This window comes from Acinonyx jubatus, chromosome D4 (genome assembly GCF_027475565.1).
Source record: "Acinonyx jubatus isolate Ajub_Pintada_27869175 chromosome D4, VMU_Ajub_asm_v1.0, whole genome shotgun sequence".
Classification (NCBI taxonomy): domain Eukaryota; kingdom Metazoa; phylum Chordata; class Mammalia; order Carnivora; family Felidae; genus Acinonyx; species Acinonyx jubatus.
In genome coordinates, this window is record NC_069391.1 from 47192367 (window position 1) to 47213900 (window position 21534).

A 21534-nucleotide genomic window follows, 5' to 3' on the forward strand; every position below is an offset into this window, starting at 1 on the left:
AGTCTGTTAAGCATCTGACTTAGGCTTAGGTCATGCTCTCACAGTTTGTGGGTTCGAGCCCCGCATCAGGCTCTGTGTTGACAACTCAGAGCCTAGATCCTGACTCAGATTCTGTGTCTCTCTTTCTCTCTGCCCCTTTCCTGCTCACACTCTGTCTCTCTCAAAAATAAATAAATATAAAAAATTTTTTAAAAGAACAAATGATTCTTTGTAAGATTCATGTGGTACCTAAAACAGTTAAATTCAGAGAGAGAGAAAATAGAATGGTAGTTGCTATGGGCTGGAGAAAGGAGGAAATGAAAAGTTATTGTCCAACGGGTACAGAGTTTCAGTTTTACATGATAAACGCTTTGGAGATAGATGGCAATGATGGTTGTACAACAATGTAAATGTACTTAATGCCACTTAAGTACCGTTAAAAATGGTTAAAATGGTAAATTTTATGTTTATTTCATAATTGAAAAACATAACTGAAAAACAGGTAATCTATATAGCAATTCAAACAATAACACAGCTAATATATATTCCTATTTGAATTTTTCAGATGAGGTAACAGAGGCTCAGAAAGGTCAAGTTGCTAAGCAGAACCAGATTTCAAATCCATGTTGACCTCACATTAAAGACTTGCAGGTTCAAATAGACTACACTTACCCACACTGACCACACTTCCTCAATATAGTTCAAATATTTGCTGGAGAAAGTTCTGAAGATTACAAGACACTCTGACACAAAAAGGAGTCTATTGAGCAAGTTTGATGTATTGATCATATGTGTTAGTTGAGCTCTTTCTCTAATGACTTCTTCTGGGCAGAAATGATGCAACCTCACCTGTACCAGAAGAGTTTTATCATCTCGTAGAACTATTAGTATACAGTTTTATATATCAATATTAAGGAGGAAAACGTACTCCATTACTGCTCATTCTCCTTTGGAAACCAGTGTTTGGTTTTCTACCTTCCCAGTTAGAGGAGTCATTATTGAACTGCTTAGGAACCCGAATTGTAAAAGATCCAATGCTTTTACCAACTTCGTAGAAGAAATTAGTGTTAATGTTTATATATCTGAAATGCCAAGCTTTGGGCTTTATTTTCATGCTAATAGGCCAGAATTCTCTGAGTCTCCAAGGTTAGACTCTCAAGACAAATTGTTTCTTCAGCCAACCTCTTCTTGACTTCACAGTTTATAAAATAAAACACTATCTATCTGAGATACAAAGAAAATACAAATTAATGAAACACTGGACTAGAGCCTTATATCAGTGTGTTGAAGATTTATGCACATAAACTGCCAAACACAGGTTTTGAAACAGACCTTATAGACTCCCAGTTGCCATAGTAACTGCACAGCTTTATTGGATGTAAAAGTGTAAACAGATGAGCAGAGCTCAGGTAAACCATCAGCGTTGCCGTTGTTGGCCTCTGAGTGACAGAAATAAGTAGTACGTGCTGTCTCTTTCCGAAATAAAACAATCATGATCATAATTTAACACCCTTGACTTCTTGGTCTGTGAACATGTTCCCCTTAGAACCTTCTTCCAGTGCTGCTTAACTAATTACTCGTGAAGAGAAAGGTTCTAATGAATAATTAATGATTTTGTTATTGAAACAGGTTGGAGAACTATGCTGCGAACAGCAAGGAGTGTTAATACGGCAGTCCTACCAAATGCCTGCATTCTGCCTTCTCATCCTCTTGATCACAAGAGAAAGGGTGTGGTGGGGACTAAAACAACTTTTAGAAGTGCAAGCCCTCCTCTGAGATGCTTGCAGGCTAGTTTCTAAATAAATACATAAATAGATAGATAGATAGATAGATAGAAAAGTTTTCAGTTGGAATAATTAAAGGAAAGAAATGTTGGTGGAGACAATGTTAAAGACGTATAATCATTGAAATATTTGAACATAAAACTAATGTTCCTACAGTTATTCTTTGTTTTTCACGATTCCAATTATATATTTTTACTCAGAGTTCTAATTCCATATTTAGGGCTGCCGTAAAATATTTTTAAGAGCCATTAGAAAATAAATAACTCAAGCCCCTTTCTTAGAATGGGAAGAATAAAACCCAAAGTGGTAAAAATAACATACTCAAGGTCACAATATTAGTTAATTCCACCACTAAGATTTAGATTCCACAATCTAAGTATTTCTCCTACAGACACCAAAGGAGGACATGGAATACTTATTCTTAAGGCTACGAAGTTGTTAGAGAAAAGTATGTTTGATTTCCTGTTAGATCATGGGACTGGGAATAAGAAATTTCCTGTTTCATTTACCAAGGGATACATTAGAGGACAATCTTGCTAAAATAGTGGCATAGAGTCTAGGAGAGTAGGTGATAATAATAGAAAGACAGACTAGAATGCATTCATCCAACAGCATTCAACAGCAAGCCCTCAAATCTTATGCGAAGACATCCTTCATGCTAATAAAACTGCTATCATTTATTGAATATGTAATATGAGCTCATCATTGTGTCAAATGCTTACATACATTAAAGTTTACTGATTAAGGGGTTAAATTTTACAACGTTGGGTTCACATCCTTGTCCCATTGCTCATGAGTTATAATCTTGGGCAAGTTGCTTAGTCTCTAAACCTTAACTTCTTTGTAAACTGAAGATGATAATAATAGCACCTACCTCAGTGTATTTCAAGAAGTCATTATCACATAGTAAATGAAATACCCATGTAAAATATCCAGTTAAGGTATTAGCAATATACAAATTTAGTAATTTTGTATTATTATCCCATTTAGTATCTACAATGATAACAGAAGATGGATAGGATTATCCCCATGTCACAAATGAGAACACTGCGGTTTAAAGGATGTAACTAATTTGGCCAAGTAGAAAAGCCAACGTATAAACTTTGAGATACACCTTGTTCTATAATCTGTTTTTAGCTGCCACACATACTGAATCAATCTGGAGTCTGGTTTGGCGATCTGGTTACATTTCTCATTCTTTCTCTGTAGTCTTGAAAAAGTCCTTCGGTCAATTCTTAGTATTTATTAAGTGTCCCGATGCTCTAATTCTTTTCTAATTATCAAAGGGTTCATGACCACAGTTCGTGACCTAAGAGAGGTGATAATTTATCTGAGAAGACAATATGAAATAAAAACTCAATAAAGGATTAAACCACATGGTCTCATTTCTAAGATTTAGGATTTGGTTACAGAAAGCCAAGATTTAGGTGTACAGGCATCATCAGAGAAGAATATATAGAATGAAGCTGACTGTAGGAAAGGAGGCTATTTTGAGTATAAGACAAAGAGTGAGAAAAGACATCAGAGTGCTCATTGAAAGATAATTTGGACATAGATTCGGAAGTCCTAAATTAAGGAGCTGGAAATGGAAAGAAATGGGTAAATCAATGACGCAACTGACAGGAAAATTATAGAACTTAGAAACAGATATAATAATGTGAAGACAAAAAAAATGGCTTGAAATGTTCTAGCCTGGGACATGAGAAAATGTCTCCATGTAACAGAGACAAAAGCAGAGTAACTGAAAAAGAAATGGGAACATGTGGGGATGATTATTTTCAGTTTGGGACTGATTGTATTTGAGAAACTGCTGAAGTAAATGCTGGCTTGTCCTGAACACAGCTATCAAATAAAGAATAGCAGGAAGGTGACAGTCAAGACCTGGGAAAACATGTAAATACTACAAATGTTATGATAATTAAAAACATAGGATAGGGGTGTCTGGGTGGCTAAGTTGGTTAAGCGACTGATTCTTGATTTCGGCTTAGGTCATGATCTCATGGTTTGTGAGTTCAAGCCCCACGTCAGGCTCTGTGCTAACAGCTTTTCAAAACGATTAATATCATCTTGGGAGAGTACACTATGTTGGTAGCGATGTTAAAAATAAGAGCAGCCAAAATCCAAGATAAGCAAATTTCAGTCAGAAAGGAGGAAGATAAACAGAAAAGTACAATTTTACAGAAGCCAAGGAAATGCCACCAGGGTGTTAAGGATGATTAAAATAGAGCTTTATCAAGATGCTTCTAACCTCTTGTAATATCTGCACTCCCCATTCTTCAATCTGAAAACAGACTTAAAATAACTTTATACAGCTTGTGCTTAGGTTTCAAAATTCATTGATAGTGTTTCTGTACTATTGTCTGCAATGTTGATTAATCCTAGGTCTCTGCTATGTGGACAATTTTATCTTTATTTGTAGAACAGGGAAAATAATACAGTCCTTTGAAAAAGTCACAGCAAGCAAGGTACCTGAAGATATCAGGTACTCAATAAATGGTAGTAGTGCTTATTTCTGCTTTTATTTGAACAAAAAAGAGCTAACTGGGCTGATTTTCCTACAAACAGGTACAAATCAGGTCTCCCTTGGCTTGAAAGATCTCCCATTCTTAAATTTAGGGTGGTTGAATGAGCAAATATGTCATCTACCCAAAACAACTCCCACTGCAACTTTAAGGGACACTGAAATGTCATTGAATAAATACAGAGTGCTACAATTACTATCTCATATTTACTTCTTATCGTCCAAATGCAGAATCAGTTGCAATGCCCTTCTCTATGCGTATGCTTTCACATGTCCTCTTCATTACTTAAGATTAATCTTGAAGGCTTCTGAGTATATTTCCTAGCCAAGGTGGAAGTTTCAATTTTGTCCATGGGACCTTCTCATCCACCATAATACTACTTGCCCTCTGCTTTGGTATTGCTTAGTAAATTGAACAATTTTAGCCCTCATTTTTTTTTTAATTTTTTAATGTTTTATTTTATATTTGAGAGACAGAGAGAGAGAGAGAGCATGAGCAGGGGAGGGGCATGGAGAGGGAGACACAGAATCCGAAGCAGGCTCCAGGCTCGGAGCTGTCAGCAGAGCCCAACGTGGGGCTCTAACTCACGAGCAGTGAGATCGTGACCTGAGCTGAAGTCGGACGCCCAACCTACTGAGCCATCCAGGCGCCCCAGCCCTCATTTTATGCTTAAATTTACAACAGACTTATTATGTGTATATGTATATATAGGTGTATTTGTGTTTCACAGAACAACAGTACATATCCATCAGCTTTATTTTCCATAAAAATAGTAAATTAAAAAAAAGATATTTAAATATTGAGAATGCCTTCTGTCAAGTGTAAATTTCCCCAAAACTCCTTCGTCACGTAGTTACTGGGGTGCTTGCATAGCTCAATTGGTTAAGTCTCCAACTGTTGATTTCAGCTCAGGTCATGATAGCACGGTCATGGGATCAAGCCCTGCATCAGGCTCTGAGCTGACAGTGCAAACCCTGCTTGGGATTCTCTCTTTCTCCCCCTCTCTCTGCCCCTCCCCCACTCATTAGTGTGCTGCTACTCTCTCTCTCTCTCTCTCTCAAAATAAATAAATAAACTTTTAAAAAAGTATAAATTTCCCCCAAACTCTTCTCTATCACATAGTTATTTCAACAAGGCAAAAAATGATTTTGCTGTATCACAAAACTTTTGAGAAGTACATTCATCCAGTCCTATAAAGATCACACAGTATATCAGAACTACTTTAGTCTAAATTTTGTTTGTTTATGCAATGTACCTATGTTAATGGTCAAACTGACTACTCAAGCTTTTCTCCTTTGAGTATGTGTTGAATTTCAAAACTGTTCCTTTTTGTGCCAATGATATTCTTCTCACTAGTTTTAATTACAAAACCAAGGATGTTTTTGCATATGACAAACTATTTAACTTAACTAGTAATTACTAATTAGCCAATTAAAAGAATGAAATTTCAGAAGACCATTTAGCAATAAAGTCAAAACCACTACATAAATATTTTTTTTTCATTTATTCAGGGATTATTTTTATTTCCCAAAGAATAAAATTCAAAATTTTGTGTATATTCTCTTCGAAACCTAAGTTCACGATAAATAGATATAGCTTGAAAGCAATTAAGGCCAAGCAGAAGTATCAACACCTGAACACATATAGTAGGCCTCCACATACACACCACACACCAGTTGCTCAAAAAAATCTTTGAGAAAAGTGGGGCGCCTGGGTGGCTCAGCCAGTTGAGCATCCAGCTTCGGCTCAGGTCATGATCTCACAGTTCATGAATTTGAGCCCCATATCAGGCTCTGTGCTGACAGCTCAGAGCCTGGAGCCTGCTTCAGATTCTGTGTCTCCCTCTCTCTCTGCTCCTCCCCAGCTCATGCTCTGTCTCTCTCTCTCTCTCTTTCAAAAATAAATAAAAACATTAAAAAAATTTTTTTAAATCTTTGAGAAAAGTAAAAGAAAGAATGTTGCTTTTAATATACAGATTAAAGTGTTAAATAGTAAGTGATTTTAGGAATGAATCCTTTTGAAAGATTGGTTTAAATTTGTTTTGTTTTGTTTCCTTCATAGAATGTGCTAGTACCAGAATGTTAAATAGAATTGGTTTTATAGCAAAACTCACTTGAGAGACTTCAGAAGAAGGAGGATTAGGAGGATCCTAAGCTCCCCTTGTTCCATGGATACAACCAGATAACACTCGCATCAATGTAAATAATCCAGAGAATGTTACCCAAAGACTGGCAGGGCAGAATCTCCTCGGCTACATGTAGACAGGAGGCCATGTTGAAGAGGACAGGAAAAGCAGAGATGTGGTCAAGAGATAGACCTGCAGGGCTGTTCATGTGAGGGAGGGACCCCAGGGGTGCAGAGAAAGAAGAGAAAAAGACTCTCACACCATGTACCCCAGGCATAGACAACCCCACACAGTAAAGATTAATCTCCATAGCATTTAGCTTTGAAAATCAGAGGAGCCTGATTTTGTGAGGTCTTATAATCAGTGGGGCTTAACACCTAGGACTTTAAAAATCAGTGGGCTGGGCTCTAGCAGAGCTGAGAAAATGAAGGAAAACTGAGTTCCCCCACTTAAAGAGACAGCACAACAAACAGCCCCCTGGAGATAAAGAATAGAAGCAGCAGTTTGAAAAACACAGAAGGGATATTTGTTTATCAATCTCAGAGCCCGTGCTGGAGGGGCAGGGATCTTTGGAAGAGTTCACCAGGAATGAAGGAGCTAGAAGGCACTATTTCCCTCCCCTGTCCCCCAGCCTAGCCACACGGATACATATGGGAACTAGCATAGCACCAACATTCTATACCTAACTTGCTAATAGCATATCCTGCCCCTGCATTCTCCTGCAGATCTGCCCCATCCAACATACCCTTGGCCAGAGACCTCCAAAGCAGTGCCAGAAGCCTGGCAGTGTGCAAGCAACCCCAGCAGAGGCCAGATCCTCTCCAAAGTGACTCCTGCCCTGGAGAGAGGGCGAAGATAACCAAAGATACACCAGTCTGACAGCAACCCCAGCAGTGGGGCTGGGGTCAGACATCTGATGTGACTGCAGACCCTGCCCATCAATAAAAGTTTCCCAGGGAATAACATGGGGAAAATTTCCCTGCAGTTTAGTGCTATTGCATCTCTGACAAATGCCTACCTGGTCTGAGTCCACTCAAGACCAAGCCAGCCCCATACTGGCCCACTAACAACACAGGGAACGAACCCGGCCCACAACACGCAAAGAGAGCACTGCAGATGACAGGACTAAAGGCAAAAGTAGCTCAGCCACAACAGTAGAGCACACACAACACACACAGGAGGCACCCCTGAAGCACCAGAATCTGGTGAACAGGAGACACTGCACTGCAAAGCACTACATGACCTCTTCTTCATAAGGCCACTACCTTCAAGAGCAAAAAGATATAGCTGACTTTCCTAACACATAGAAACAGACACAGAGAGTTAGACAAAACAAGGGGACAGAGGAGTAAGTCCCAAATGAAAGAACAGAACAAAAGAGACCTAAATGGAAAGGCAATGAGTAATATGCCTGATAGAGAATTTAAATACTCATAAAGATATTCACTGGACTTAAGAAAAGACTGGAGGACCTCAGTGAGACCCTTAACAGAGACAGAAAACATTAAAAAGACCCAATCAACCCAATCAGAAAGGAAGAATTCAATAAATAAAATTTAAAAATACGCAAGATGGAATAAATAGTAGACTAGTAGAAACAGAAGAACAGATCAGTGACCTGGGGACAAAGTAACGGAAGCAATGAAGCTGAACAAAAGAGAGGAAAAAAATAATATTACATGATAATAAACAGAGGGAAATCAATTATACCATCAAGCCTAATAACATTCACATTATGGGGATCCCAGAGGAGAAGGGAGAGAAAAGTGGGCAGAAAATTTATTTGAAGAAACAATAGCTGAAAACTTCCTGAATTTAGAAAGGGAAACAAAACCCAGGCCCAGGAGGCACAGAGAGCCCCCAAGAAAATCAACCCAAGGAGGTCCACACCAAGAATCACAGTAATTAAAATGGCAAAAAGTAACAATAAAGAGAGAATTTTAAAAGCAGCCAGAAAAAAGGAAATGGTTACATATAAGGGAAACCCCACAAGTCTATCAGCTGATTTCTCTCCAGAAACTCTGCAGGCCAGAAAAGAGTGGCATAATATAATCAAAGTGCTGAAACAAAATAATCTACAGGAATACTCATCAAGGCTATTGTTCAGAATAAGAGAGATAAAATTTCCAAGACAAACAAAAGTTAAATAACACTAAAAGAATTCATGACACTAAACCAGCCCACAGAAATAATAAAGGGGATTCTTTGAGTGGGAAGGAAAGACCATAAGAAGGAGTAAGAAAAGTATGAAGTACAGAAATAGTACTATTAAGTGTATCTGTAAAAAATCAGTCAGGAGTGATTACTATTTCACAAAATAAAAGGATGTAAAGTATGACCCCATATACCTAAAACCTGGAGTACCTAATGGGTTCAAATTTAAGTGACCATCAACTTAATACTGACTGCTATGTGCATAAGATATTATATATAAACCTAATGGTAACCACATATCAAAAACCAGTAATAGATATTTAAAAAATAAAGAGAAAGGAACCCAAGTACACCACTAAAGAAAGCCAGAAAACCATGAGAGAAGAGAGAAGAAAGAAACAGAGAAAAACTACAAAAACAACCATAAAACAAGTAAAAAATGGCAGTAAGTCCATACCTATCAATAATTACTTTGAATATAAATGGACTATATATCCCAATCAAAAGACACAGGGTGACCACATGGATAAAAAAGCAAGACCCATCTATATGCTGCCTAGAAAAGATTCATTTCAGACCTAAAGACACATGCAGATTGAAAGTGAAGGAGTAGACAAGCATTTATCCTGCATATAGAAATGAAAAGAAAGCTGGGGTGGCAATACTTACGTCAGATGAAATAGATTTTTTTTTAATTTTTTTAACGTTTATTTATTTTTGAGACAGAGAGAGACAAAGCATGAATGGGGGAGGGTCAGAGAGAGGTAGACACAGAATCCGAAACAGGCTCCAGGCTCTGAGCTGTCAGCACAGAGCCCGACGCGGGGCTCGAACTCACGGACCGCGAGATTGTGACCTGAGCCGAAGTCGGCCCCTCAACCGACTGAGCCACCCAGGCGCCCCTGAAATAGATTTTAAAACAGAGACTGTAACAAGAGACCAAGAATGACACCACACATGCATACAGGGAACAATCCAACAAAAAGATATAATAATTGTCAATATTTATGCACCCAGCATGAAAGCACCCAAATGTATAAAACAGCTAATAACAAGCATAAATGAAGTAATCAATAGTAATACAATAATAGTAAGGGACTTACTCTAAGAGAGAAGTGCATAGCAATACAGGCCTACCTCATGAAGCAAGAAAAATCTCAAATAAACAACCTAAACCTACACCTAAAGGAGCCATAAAAAGAAGAACAAACAAAATTAATAAAGGGTTAGTATCCAAAATATATAAAGAACTTACACAACTCAACACCAAAAAACCAAATTATCCAATTCAAAAATTGGCAGAAGACATGAACAGACATTTCTCCAAAGAAGACATCCAGATGGCGAACAGACACATGAAAAGATGCTCAACATCACTCATCATCAAGGAAATGTAAATCAAAAACCACAACGAGATATCTCCTCACACCGGTCAGAATGGCTAAAATCAAAAGCATAAGAAATAAGTGTTGATGAAGATGTGGAGAAAAAAAGGAACACTTATGCACTGTTGATGAGAGTGCAAACTGGTGCAGCCACTGTGGAAAGCAGTACAGAGTTTCTTCATAAAATTAAAAATAGGATTACTCTGTGATCCAGTAATTCCACTACTGAGTAGTTACCCAAAGACTATGAAAACACGAATTCAGAAAGATAATATGCACCCCATGTTTACTGCAGCTTTATTCACAATAGCCAAATTAAGGAAGGAACCAAATGTCCATTGATAGATGAATGGATAAAGAATATGTGATATATATGTGAAGGTTACTCAACCATTAAAAAGAGAGTATAATGCTAAGTGAAATAAGTCAGAGAAAGACAAATACCATATGATTTCATTCATATGTGGAATTTAAAAAACAAAACAAATGACCAAAAGTAAAAAGAGAGAGAGAGAGACAAACTAAGAAACAGACTCTTAACTATAGAGAACAAACTGATGGTTACCAGAGGGGAGCAGGGTGGGTGAAATAGGTGAAGGGCATTAATGAGTACACTTATCACAATTAGCAATAAGTAATAAACACAATTGTTGAATTACTATATTACATCTGAAACTAATATAACACTGTATGTTAACTATAGTGGAATAAAATTTTTAAAAAAGAAAGATAAATCACTTATCAATACACATTCCCTGTCGAAAACAGAAGAGACAGAATATAAGTATTGTTATTTAAGGGACTATTTTATTTTAAGGCCAGTTAAAGATGAATCATGTAAAGTTCTGATCATCCCTAAGGTTGAATCTCAATGGTTTGCAGATTAAGCTTTTGCACATCTTTCAAAGCTCTGAAGAGAGTCCACTTAAGAAAGCCTCAAGACAATGGTCTCTTCTAGTTCTTTACAGACTAGAACATATAAATATGCAAGTATGCAAGTACTGGTTTTGTTTAAATTTCTTAAAATTTAGAAAAGTTCTGATACATATTTTATTTCAAATATCTTTTCAACCTCTTTCCTTTCCCATGCACACTCCAAGAAATTACAAAATCCTAGCTTTCTCTAGAAAGGGAAATATTTGTCACAAAAAAATGAAATACATTTTTGGAAACAAAGAAATGTTTGTACATGGTTATATGGTTGACTAATCTTTTGCTTCTCTTCTTACCAGTCTTTTAAAGATATTCTATAGTAATATATGGAGCTAGAATTTTTATCTGTGTGTAACAGGTATTTTTTAAAGAAATCAACAACTGTTAAAATCTCCCAAGGATGCTTTAGAAAGTGTATATCATATTTTTTCAGGTCTCAATAATTTAGTTGAATTGCTTTTTTAACCTCTTAATGGCAAAAGAACATTATCAAAGAATGATTGTGCTGAGAATAAAGAGGAAGGATGAATGGGGGAAGGTATCACTAATGATACAATTGACTGCAAACGTATAGACTGTGATTACCATAATGGATAAATACCCACAACCAATAAAATGAGCTCTTCTATCTATAACTGTTGTATGCAGGCTTTAAAATTTTCTACCATCTTTGAAATCAGGTATTTGTCATGCAGTCTCTCTGCACAGCATTTGATCGGTATTCATCCAACATCCTCAGCCAGAGAACACTGCCTAACAACACAGCACTCTGAAATACTAGTGTGTGTTTAGAGAATTTTTTTAATGCTTATTTATGTTTGAGAGAGACAGAGAGTATGAGTGGGGGGAGGGGCAAAGAGAGACAAGACACAGAATCTGAAGCAGACTCTAGGCCCCGAGCTGTCAGCACAGAGCCTGACGCGTGGCTCCATGAGATCATGACCTGGTCAGAAGTCAGACGCTTAACTGACTGAGCCACCCAGGTGCCCCTAGAGAATGTTTAACCTACCAGAATGGAAACCTTTGGGGGAACAACTTGCTCCATTATATTTTCCCACAAGTTTGTAGATTTCCACAACTTTCTATCGCATGGCAACAGAAACCACTCTGTGGTTCTTAATCAGCGTCTTTAAAAGCCTAAGCCTGGCTTATATATTTATAGATGCAGACATCCTAGAGATACCATAGGCTCAACTGGATAAGCCTTGTCAAGGGATTCTGTAGCTTTTGCTATATATGCAGAACCACTAAGGATCTGCTAATGCTGTTATCAAATGCAGCCCTATCAGCACTAAACACTTGGCTTGGCATTTTGATAGTAACATTTTAAAGAAAGTGGGCAAAATGGGATTCTCCTTTATATTGTAAATGGATAATAAAGAAGCTTCTCTTATTGGTCTAGCAACTAAGAAAAGTTGATGAAGTTTGTAACATAAGAAACCTAAGAGATGGTATTGATGATAAATTGTCACACTGGGAAATGAACACTCCAAATAGCTGTTTCTGAATTTGTCATTCCAATTGAAAGGCTGTCCATTCCATGACTATTTCACAAGTGATATTGACAGCCTTTGCAATGTTAATACAGAAAGATTTCCAGCATTACGATCTACTTAAACTCCAGCTCATTGCAAAAAAAGGAAATTACAAGAAAGCCTCATTCAAAACTTACGGGATAAAATAGCAAAAATCCCTTACACTGGAGAAGGAACACTATGTGGATATAGTGGCAGAAATGGGACTAAAGGAGGAAGCAAACTGTGGATATCGCATTTTGCACAGCAAACCAGTCTTCATTCACCAGCCTACTTTTCTGAATTCCTGCTTGGCCTTTCAACTGTGCCTGTCTACCTCATGGCTTTTCTTGCTTCTTGCTAAAATTAAGAATTGAGGGAAAGGTGTTCGATGATTTTTAAATCTTTCTCTCACTGATATGTTAAAAAAAAAAAACTTACCACTCATTTGAGAGTTGGCAACTCTTCTGAGAGTTTTTGCAGCTACTGTATTTCTTACCAGTTTGGTTACTGAGTGCCCCTATAAGCACCGGAACAGACAGGGAAACAAGTCCAGAAGAACTAAGAGGCTCTGTCCAAAACACACTGTGAGCACAAGGCACCAGCACATTTCCATTCACCTTCTCTGAAATCACAGCTCATATTCCTCCCACACCATTATCTTCTCCTCTCAAAGGGAGCAAGTATACTTGGAGTGGTTTTTCTTGCAACCAAAATTTCTAAAGACACCAAAACCTGCAAAGCTATCCCTGATTACCTTAGGTAAAGTATCTCCTTCCTATACCCACTGTTCTCAGTCTCAGCTCTCTACTGCCTTCTTGCCACCTACCACAATCTATAATCATTTTCCTGATTGCTTGCTTATCTGTCATACACTGGGCCCCAATTTCTCTGGGGGTGGGGCTGCCAGTGTCTTTTTATTGCACTCACTGCATCTAGCTTTCAGCACAATGACTAGCACATAAGTAGAGTTATAATCAGTAGTTAGATGTAAATAGTTCTATTTCTTCATATTTTACACAGAAGAATCAAGCAGAGTTCTGTATGATGTCACTTAAAATCAAATCCTCGTAATGCAAGAATTAGCTGATAGGAATAAAAATAGTACATTTGAGAACCATAAAGGGCTTTAGAAAACTACTTCATTGAACCATTCGGTATAATTGATGAAGTATTGAATCCCAGAGGTTACTCAGCTTACCCAAAGCTACACACTTAGCCACAGAGCTGGGACTAAAACCTAGTGAATGTTTATTAATTTTGTTTATTTGTTCACATGTACCCTGCATTACTGAAGAAGAGGTCTAGGGAATTTGACTCATAATGTTGAAAAAAGGTAGAAGTTAGCACCCTGACACAAAGTTCAATAGCAATTCAATTTTTTGTAGCTAGAAACATTTGATCCAGTTTCCAAATAATACTAGTCTGTTCCATAACTTACAACACTGTATTTCAGGATAAAAAACATATTTTAACATGCTTTAAGCCCTCACCCACAAAAGAATCCATCAGTTCTGAAATAAAATCATTTGGGATGGTAGGATATTATATCAAATAATGCCACAGACAGGGACTTTATGTTCAACCTTCCAATTTCTTTTTTTTGTTTTTAATTTTTTTTTAATGTTTATTTATTTATTTTTTTGAGACAGAGAGAGACAGAGCATGAACAGAGGGGCAGAGAGAGAGGGAGACCCAGAATCTGAAACAGGCTCCAGGCTCTGAGCTGTCAGCACAGAGCCCGACGCGAGGCTCGAACCCACGGACCGTGAGATCATGACCTGAGCCGAAGTCGGACGCTTAACCGACTGAGCCACCCAGGCGCCCCTCAACCTTCCAATTTCTGCATCAACTCAAAGAAAATCTTTAGCCTCTCTGTGGCATACATAAAATGAAAGCAAGTTGTTTTCTCACTTATGTACTAAAGAGACCACTTGGGCACTTACAAATAACATTTTGTATCTTGGAATACAGGCTGTTTATAAATATATACCAAAGGTTATTAATACTATTTTAAGCCAATACTATCATATAACAAAAAGGGAAAAAATACTCAACTGAGATCATCTGTAATTCACACCACAGCAAGTAGTTATTACAGTCCATATGGAGTGAGGATCACCCACTGCTGAAAATTCCATGAGAGTGTGACAAGGTGACATACAGGAGGTTAAGTGCTGTATGCTGGGTGGCAGCTCACTTCATAAGGGTGTAGAACTTGCGATTTGAAAAGGATGTACAGAAGTCGCCACGCAGACAGGGGTGAACACTGCAGAATCAAACAAATGTTGCTGATTCAAAGTTGTTCTCCTACAATAACAACCAGCACCAAATGAGTTGCCGCGGTGGAGAGCAAGCTGTGCTCAGCGACTAATTGCTACACTTGTTAGAGTGTGCAAGAAGGTGTTTATTTGTTTTACATGTGTTTGGTGCCAAGACGTCCCGGGGATCTGGAGCTGAAGTGGAAACAGAATGACAGTGTTTAGAAAACTAAACACAAAAACAAAAGGGAAAGAGAATTTTTTTTTTTCCTGAAAGTGACTTGAGCATTAAATGTATGAAAACCTTGAGGCTCTTATCCTGGGTGATTAATTCTTCAGGCTCCTTCAGATCAACCCGCGGGAGCCCAAGACGGAATGGAGTGTATTAAGTCTGGGATGCTTTGATGTTGTTACTTTTATTTAGATGGTGAATTATTCAAAGCAGGGAGGATCAATCTAAGAGCTACCAATAGAAATAAAAGGGAATGAACTCAGAAAAAGGAAGGAAGGAAAGCACAAAATGTGGGTGTTGAAAAAGTTCCACCTGAATGGCAAAATTTAGAATATGTACTATGGGGAATTTGCCACACTGTATCCTTCCAGTTTCAGAAATAATAACTGGATTTTAACTGACATTTTGAACAGTTTAATGATGGAAATATTTCTACTGAACAACCTTGTCTTTCTTCTCTGATACTTCATAGGCCTCCAGAGTCTTCCTTTGGACAGAAATTTGCTACTCCAAATATAAGCCCAAAATACTTCCAGAGTATGATTAGCAACTTAATTCTTTCCATCAATGAACACGGTAGGTAAGTTTTAAAAATAATTATTTTTACTTACTATTTTTCTTTTAATAATCAGAGATATCTATCTGAGCACTGATAAATTCCTCAAGAACAACTGTGATATGTTTACATCTTCCATGTGATTAGCATACCATGTAGATTGTTATTTTTTTTAATTTTTTTAATGTTTATTTATTTGTGGGAGAGAGAGACACAGGATGAGTGGGGGAGGGACAGAGAGAGAGAGGGAGACACAGAATCCAAAGGAGGTTCCAGGCTCTGAGCTGTCAGCACAGAGCCTGACACGGGGCTCGAACCCAGGAACTGTGAGATCATGACCTGAGCTGAAGTCAGCTGCTCAACCGACTGTGGCACCCAGGTGCCCCGATTATTTGTTATTTAAAATTAGGAGGCCGCCTGCACCCAGAGCTCCAGAGTCTGACAGGATTGTGATCTCTCCATTTTTTCTTGCCGCTGTGATAATAATGCCTGTGAGTCACCGTGGATAAAAGTGGAGAGACAGGGGAGTCAGATGAAAATGGCACTGCTCCCAGGGCCCCCAGGATCACCGATATAGAGACATTCCTGGAGGAAACTGACAGGGATGGAGATGGGGACTAGAGAGGAGACATGGCCGAAGCTGCAAGCTCAAGAGTCAGGACATCTCAGATTGAAGAGCAACTGGAAAGGAGGACTCATCATGACTTACTCCTGCAGCCAAAGAAATGAAAATAGACACCGAAGAAAAGAAGAGAAGAAGCCAAAAGTGGACGAACAGATTCAAAAGATGCAGATCTGGTTTCTTCTTTTTCTGAGGAGCAGCTGAACAGTTATAAAACATATCACCAGTCAGGTTTCCCTAAGGCAGCCATTAAAGGGCTGATCCAGTCCGTCATGTGGCACCTCCTGTGTCTCAGAATGTTGGGATTGCTGTGAATGGTGTTTCCAGGGTTTTCTCTGGGGGAGATGATAGAAGCAGTACTGGATGTGTGGGGCAAGTGGGGAGAAATGCCACCAACTACAACTCAAACATATGAGGGACACTGTTCAGAGGTTAAAGTCAAAGGGGCACATCCCCAACTCAAAGCACAAAGAAATCATCTTCTAGACCACAAAGCCTAGAAGGGCCTGGTACTGAAGGAAGAAGTACGGGTTCCAGACTTCTTCCTATTGCATGAGACTTTTGCACTGCTGCTCAAATATCTCAGTCCTCCAAGGATTCGATGATGGCTTTAATGTCTTTCTCAGAACTCTGATATTCATCACATCTAAAAAGCACGTGCCCTGTTTCATACTTGCCTTGACTAAATATTGGGACCTCTTTGGGCATTTTATTTTATTTTTTTAATTTTTTTTAATGTGTATTTGTTTTTGAGACAGAGAGAGACAGAGCATGAACAGGGGAGGGGCAGAGAGAGAAGGAGACACAGAATCTGAAACAGGCTCCAGGCTCTGAGCTGTCAGCACAGAGCCTGACGCGGGGCTTGAACTCACGGACCGTGATATCATGACTTGAGCCGAGGTCGGATGCTTAACTGACTGAGCCACCCAGGTGCCCCTCTTTGGGCATTTTAAAGTATTTAACCGTCTCTTGGCTATTTGGAAGAAGAAAGATACATGGACCTTAGGCATCTTTAGACAGGGAAGCTGCTTTCAGAGAGAAAAACTTTCCAAGAGAGCTTTGATGGGTTCATAATGAAGCATGAAGTTGCTATAACTTAGGTTATTTCTTCCTTCTGGTTTTAAGTAGATGAAACAACCAGAAACTTTTGACTTGCTATACTCTACTCTGTAAAACACGGTGATAGCAAGTGTAGTGTAAAAGTTTACCCTGTAAACATTTAAGGTTCTCTTATGAATTTTAGTGAGTGGTCATTAAACTGTTTTCCAACTTGCAAAAAAATTAAATAAATAAAATGAAATTAAATAATATGAATATTCATTAGGTATCATATCATTTTGAAGCACCTGTTTTACATAAACCATATCATTAAAAAAGTAATTAGATTTTTAAGTTCCCTTTATTACCTCAAAATTTTATGCAAATTTTTTTTTACTTAGTTTGATACTCCTTCTCTCTATCTCTCTCTTTCTCCCTCTCTCAGGTATGTGAAAATTTATCAGACAGGAGGAAGCAGTAACCTTCATATTCCATACAAGGACAATAATGCAAATCTATACCCACCATAGATTAAAAACTTCATTTTAATGTCATTTACTTTCTATTTTCCACTGCTTTCTGCCACATAGAGTGTGAACAGTTCATTAATGTGTAGTGAAAAACATATGTCAAATTGGGATTCATGCAAATCACCAACCCTACACAAAAAGAAAATTCTGTATCCATAAAAATCTAACAACTTCTCCAAGATTCCATTTATATTTAACTTTGAACTATATTAACTTGATCTTTGAAAAAGTTATCAGGGAGAGGATATAGTTTTTACTCTAATAAAAGCTAATTTCATGCTTTTTATCTGGTCTTCTGTACACTTAAGGGAATATGTTTGCAAAAACAACCTTATGGCAAGGAATGAGACTTTGTCTCTGTTTAATGCAAAATACATCAAGTAAATCAGCCACATATTATTGGCCCAACTATTACACCTACACAGGAGCTCTTCTGCCTCACCGAGGTTCCTAAAACAGAAGAGTACCAGAAAAACCAACGAATGAACTTGCATGTACAGGGATATGTGTGTGTGTGTGTGTGTGTGTGTGTGTGTGCGCGTTTGTATTACATATATGTATATATGATGTTTACCCTGATATTTGTAATTCTAATCCAATGCCACAGAGTTCCCCCTTGCTTTCCATTTTCTCTATTTGCATCTCTATGCTGCCTGCACTCCCCAACACACAGCAAGCACTCAGCTCCAAGAGCAGGGGTGTCACTCAGAGAAACACTTGCCACAATCCGCGCTACCAGCTCCAAAGCTCTGACTCAGAGATTTTGCCTGGAGGAAGAACAGACTGTAAAACAGATGGCTGCTGATCTCTTCCCAGAGGAACTGGCTTCATTTGCAACTGAACATGAAGAAGTTTAAACCTGAGGGTGCTCTCAAGATTATTGAAGGTTGTGGTTATGAAAATGAATAAAATAAACCTCATTTAAAATGGAAGCCAGAAGGGGGAGCTCTTATGCCATACCACTCCTCATAGCATTTTATAGAAACTATGCAAAGAGGCATACTTTGTATTCCAAACAGGGAGAAGCCTATACTACCCAGGAGGAGGAAGATTTTTCTCCTTGCCCAGCAACAGCCCAGCCAATGAGAGACTAACACTAACACAACTCAGCCAATGAAAAGCCACTACACTTTGAACTCCTAGTTTACTCCAATGGACTTTCCTTTATGATAGCCTCTCTTAACTCCTCTTTCCTCTGTAAAAGAGCATTCCTCCCCTTGTTCTCCAAACTTGCCTAAGTTTTGCCATAGCTGGCATGTCTATAATTATAATTCCTCTACTATTCCCAAAGAAAGCTATTTTGCTGGTAAAATGACTGGCTGGGTTTTTTTTTTTTAATGTTTATTTATTTATTTTGAAAGAGAGATAGAGGACAAGTGGAGAAGGGGCAGAGAGAGAGGGAGACAGAGAATCCCAAGCAGACTCCATGCTGTCAGTGCACAGCGGGATGCAGGATTCAACTCACCAACTGTAAGATCATGATCTGAGCTGAAACCAAGAGCCAGTCACTTATCTTACTGAGCCACCCAGGTGCCCCTGTTTTATTTTTAAGGTTAACCTGGTGAAAGAATATTCAAATATGAGGAGATTCATGAAGATACAGCCTAGATTGTAGATGCTATCTCACAGGAGATAACTGGGAAATAAGACAGCTGGGAAAAATCCTTCTGCAGTCACAACAAATATCAAACACTGACCTCAGAAACTATTCCAGCCATTGAAAGAGTCACAATTTGATCTGTGATCTGTGACAATTTGATTTGTAGAGGAATGTGTGTCCCAGGGTATTGTTGAAAACAAAGCAATCAACTGGAAATCAGTGGAGTTTAATAGGTGGGTGTGGTCCAAAAAAGAATGGAAGAGAGTTCTACCAGTCCCATTGTTATGTAGGGTGACTGTAGGCATATCCAAACCTATGCGTCTTTGAAAAGCAATCTCAGAGGTTTAAAATAGGGAGGTGGGGCAATAGACTTCACGAATATAATCCTGCCACTTACTAAACATATGAACCAGTAAATAACAATATCTGCCCTGAAATGGAGGAGGAGAGGGAGGATACCCAGAATTGCTACAATGTGTTATTTAAAGTGTTCAGTTTCCAAAAAGGAATTATGACGCATGCAAAGAAACAAACAAACAAACAAACAGAAATATGAGCCATACACTGGAAGGGGAGGAGGGGCAAAACTACTTGTGAGGGTGACCAGATGTCAGATTTAACAGAAAAAGATTTGTAAGGAGCCATTGTAAATTTGTTCACAAAACAAAAAGAAAGTATGATTAGTGAAATGAAAGGTATGATAACAATGTTGCATCAAAGAAAGAATACCAATAACGAGACTGAAATTTTAAAAAATAAAATAACCAAATGGAAATTATGGAGCTAAAAAGTGTAGTAACTGATATAAACAAATTCACTGGGGCTCAACAACAGATATGCAATGGCAGAAGAAAGAATTAACAAACTTGAAAATAGGTTGATAGAAATTATGTAAGCCCAACTAGAAAGGGAAAAAAATGAAGATAAATGAATAGAGTCTCAGAGAAATGTGGGACAATATTAAGAACATTAAAATATGTATAATAAGCATATAAGGAAAGGAGAGAAAGAAATGAGAAAAAAGTATTCAAAAAATAATGGCTAAAAACTTCTCAGTATTATTGCAAAAGTATAGCCTACATTTCCAGAAAGCTCAACAGACTCTAAGTAGAAACACAAAGAGATCCACAGACACACCCTGCTAAAAATGCTGATAGTCAAAGACAAAGAGAAAATCTTAAAAGCAGCAAGAGAAAAAAAATAACACATCACTTAAATGACACTCCAATATGATTAACAGCTAAAATCTCAGCAGGAATCAGAAGGCAGTGGGTAACATATTCAGTGTTCAAAGAAGAAAAGTCAACTAAGAATTCTGTATCTGGCAAAATGATTATTCTCAAATAAAAGTGAAACGAAGATTTTCCATATTAAAAAAAAACAAAACAGAATATGTGTTTCTAGCAAAAATGCCTTGATGAAAGCAAGCAATCCTGGACGGTAATTCACATTTATACAAACGAAGAGTACCAGTACAGGTAATTATATAACAATAAAAAACACTACTACTGCATATTTTTTTTAACTTTCTTCTTTTCTTTCTCTTTTCTTCTTTTTCCTTCTCCTTTCCTCTCTTAACTGAGTTAACAACCAATTCTTTATACACATGTAATTTATACTTGTTTATATATAATATATATTTTTAAAAATTTTTTAAGTTTATTTTTATTTGTTTTGAGAGAGAGAGAGAGAGAGAGCAAGCAGGGGAGGGGCAGAGAGAGAGAGGGAGACAGAATCCCAAACAGGCTCTGCACAATCAGTGCAGAGCCCAATGCAGGGCTTGAACTCACGAACCATGAGATCATGACCTGAGCCAAAGTCAAGAGTTGGGTGCTTGACTGAGCCACCCAGCTGCCCCTGTATATATTTTCTACTAATAGCACAGAGGATGTAGGAGAAAGCAAATATGTAATAGGGTAAGGGAATAACTACAGATGCTAACTAAAGTAGTATTTTGGGATTTATAATTTTAATAGACATAACATGCATAACAATAATACCACAAAAAGGAGACAGAATGAATAGATTTATATAGAGGTAGTATTTTCTGTAGACTTCTGGAATTAAGCTAGCATAATCTGAAGCTGATTCTGATGAGTCAAAAAACATACATGGCAAACCCTAGAGCTATCACTAAAGTGATATGTCACTTATACTCAGAAAGTATAGTGACAAAATCAATAATGAGGCTGAAATGTTACACGAGAAAATATTTACTCACTGCAGAAAAGATCAGTAAAGGAGAAATAAAAGAACAAAAAAGACATGAGACACATAGAAAACAAAATTTTAAACAGCA

At 37.8% G+C, this 21534-nt stretch overlaps 1 pseudogene; it reads left to right on the forward strand.

The window, feature by feature from the left end:
- The window catches only part of LOC106986375 (transcription initiation factor TFIID subunit 11-like), a 29751-nt pseudogene extending 13082 nt beyond the window's left edge, over positions 1-16669 (forward strand).
- The last annotated feature ends 4865 nt before the right edge of the window (positions 16670-21534 follow it).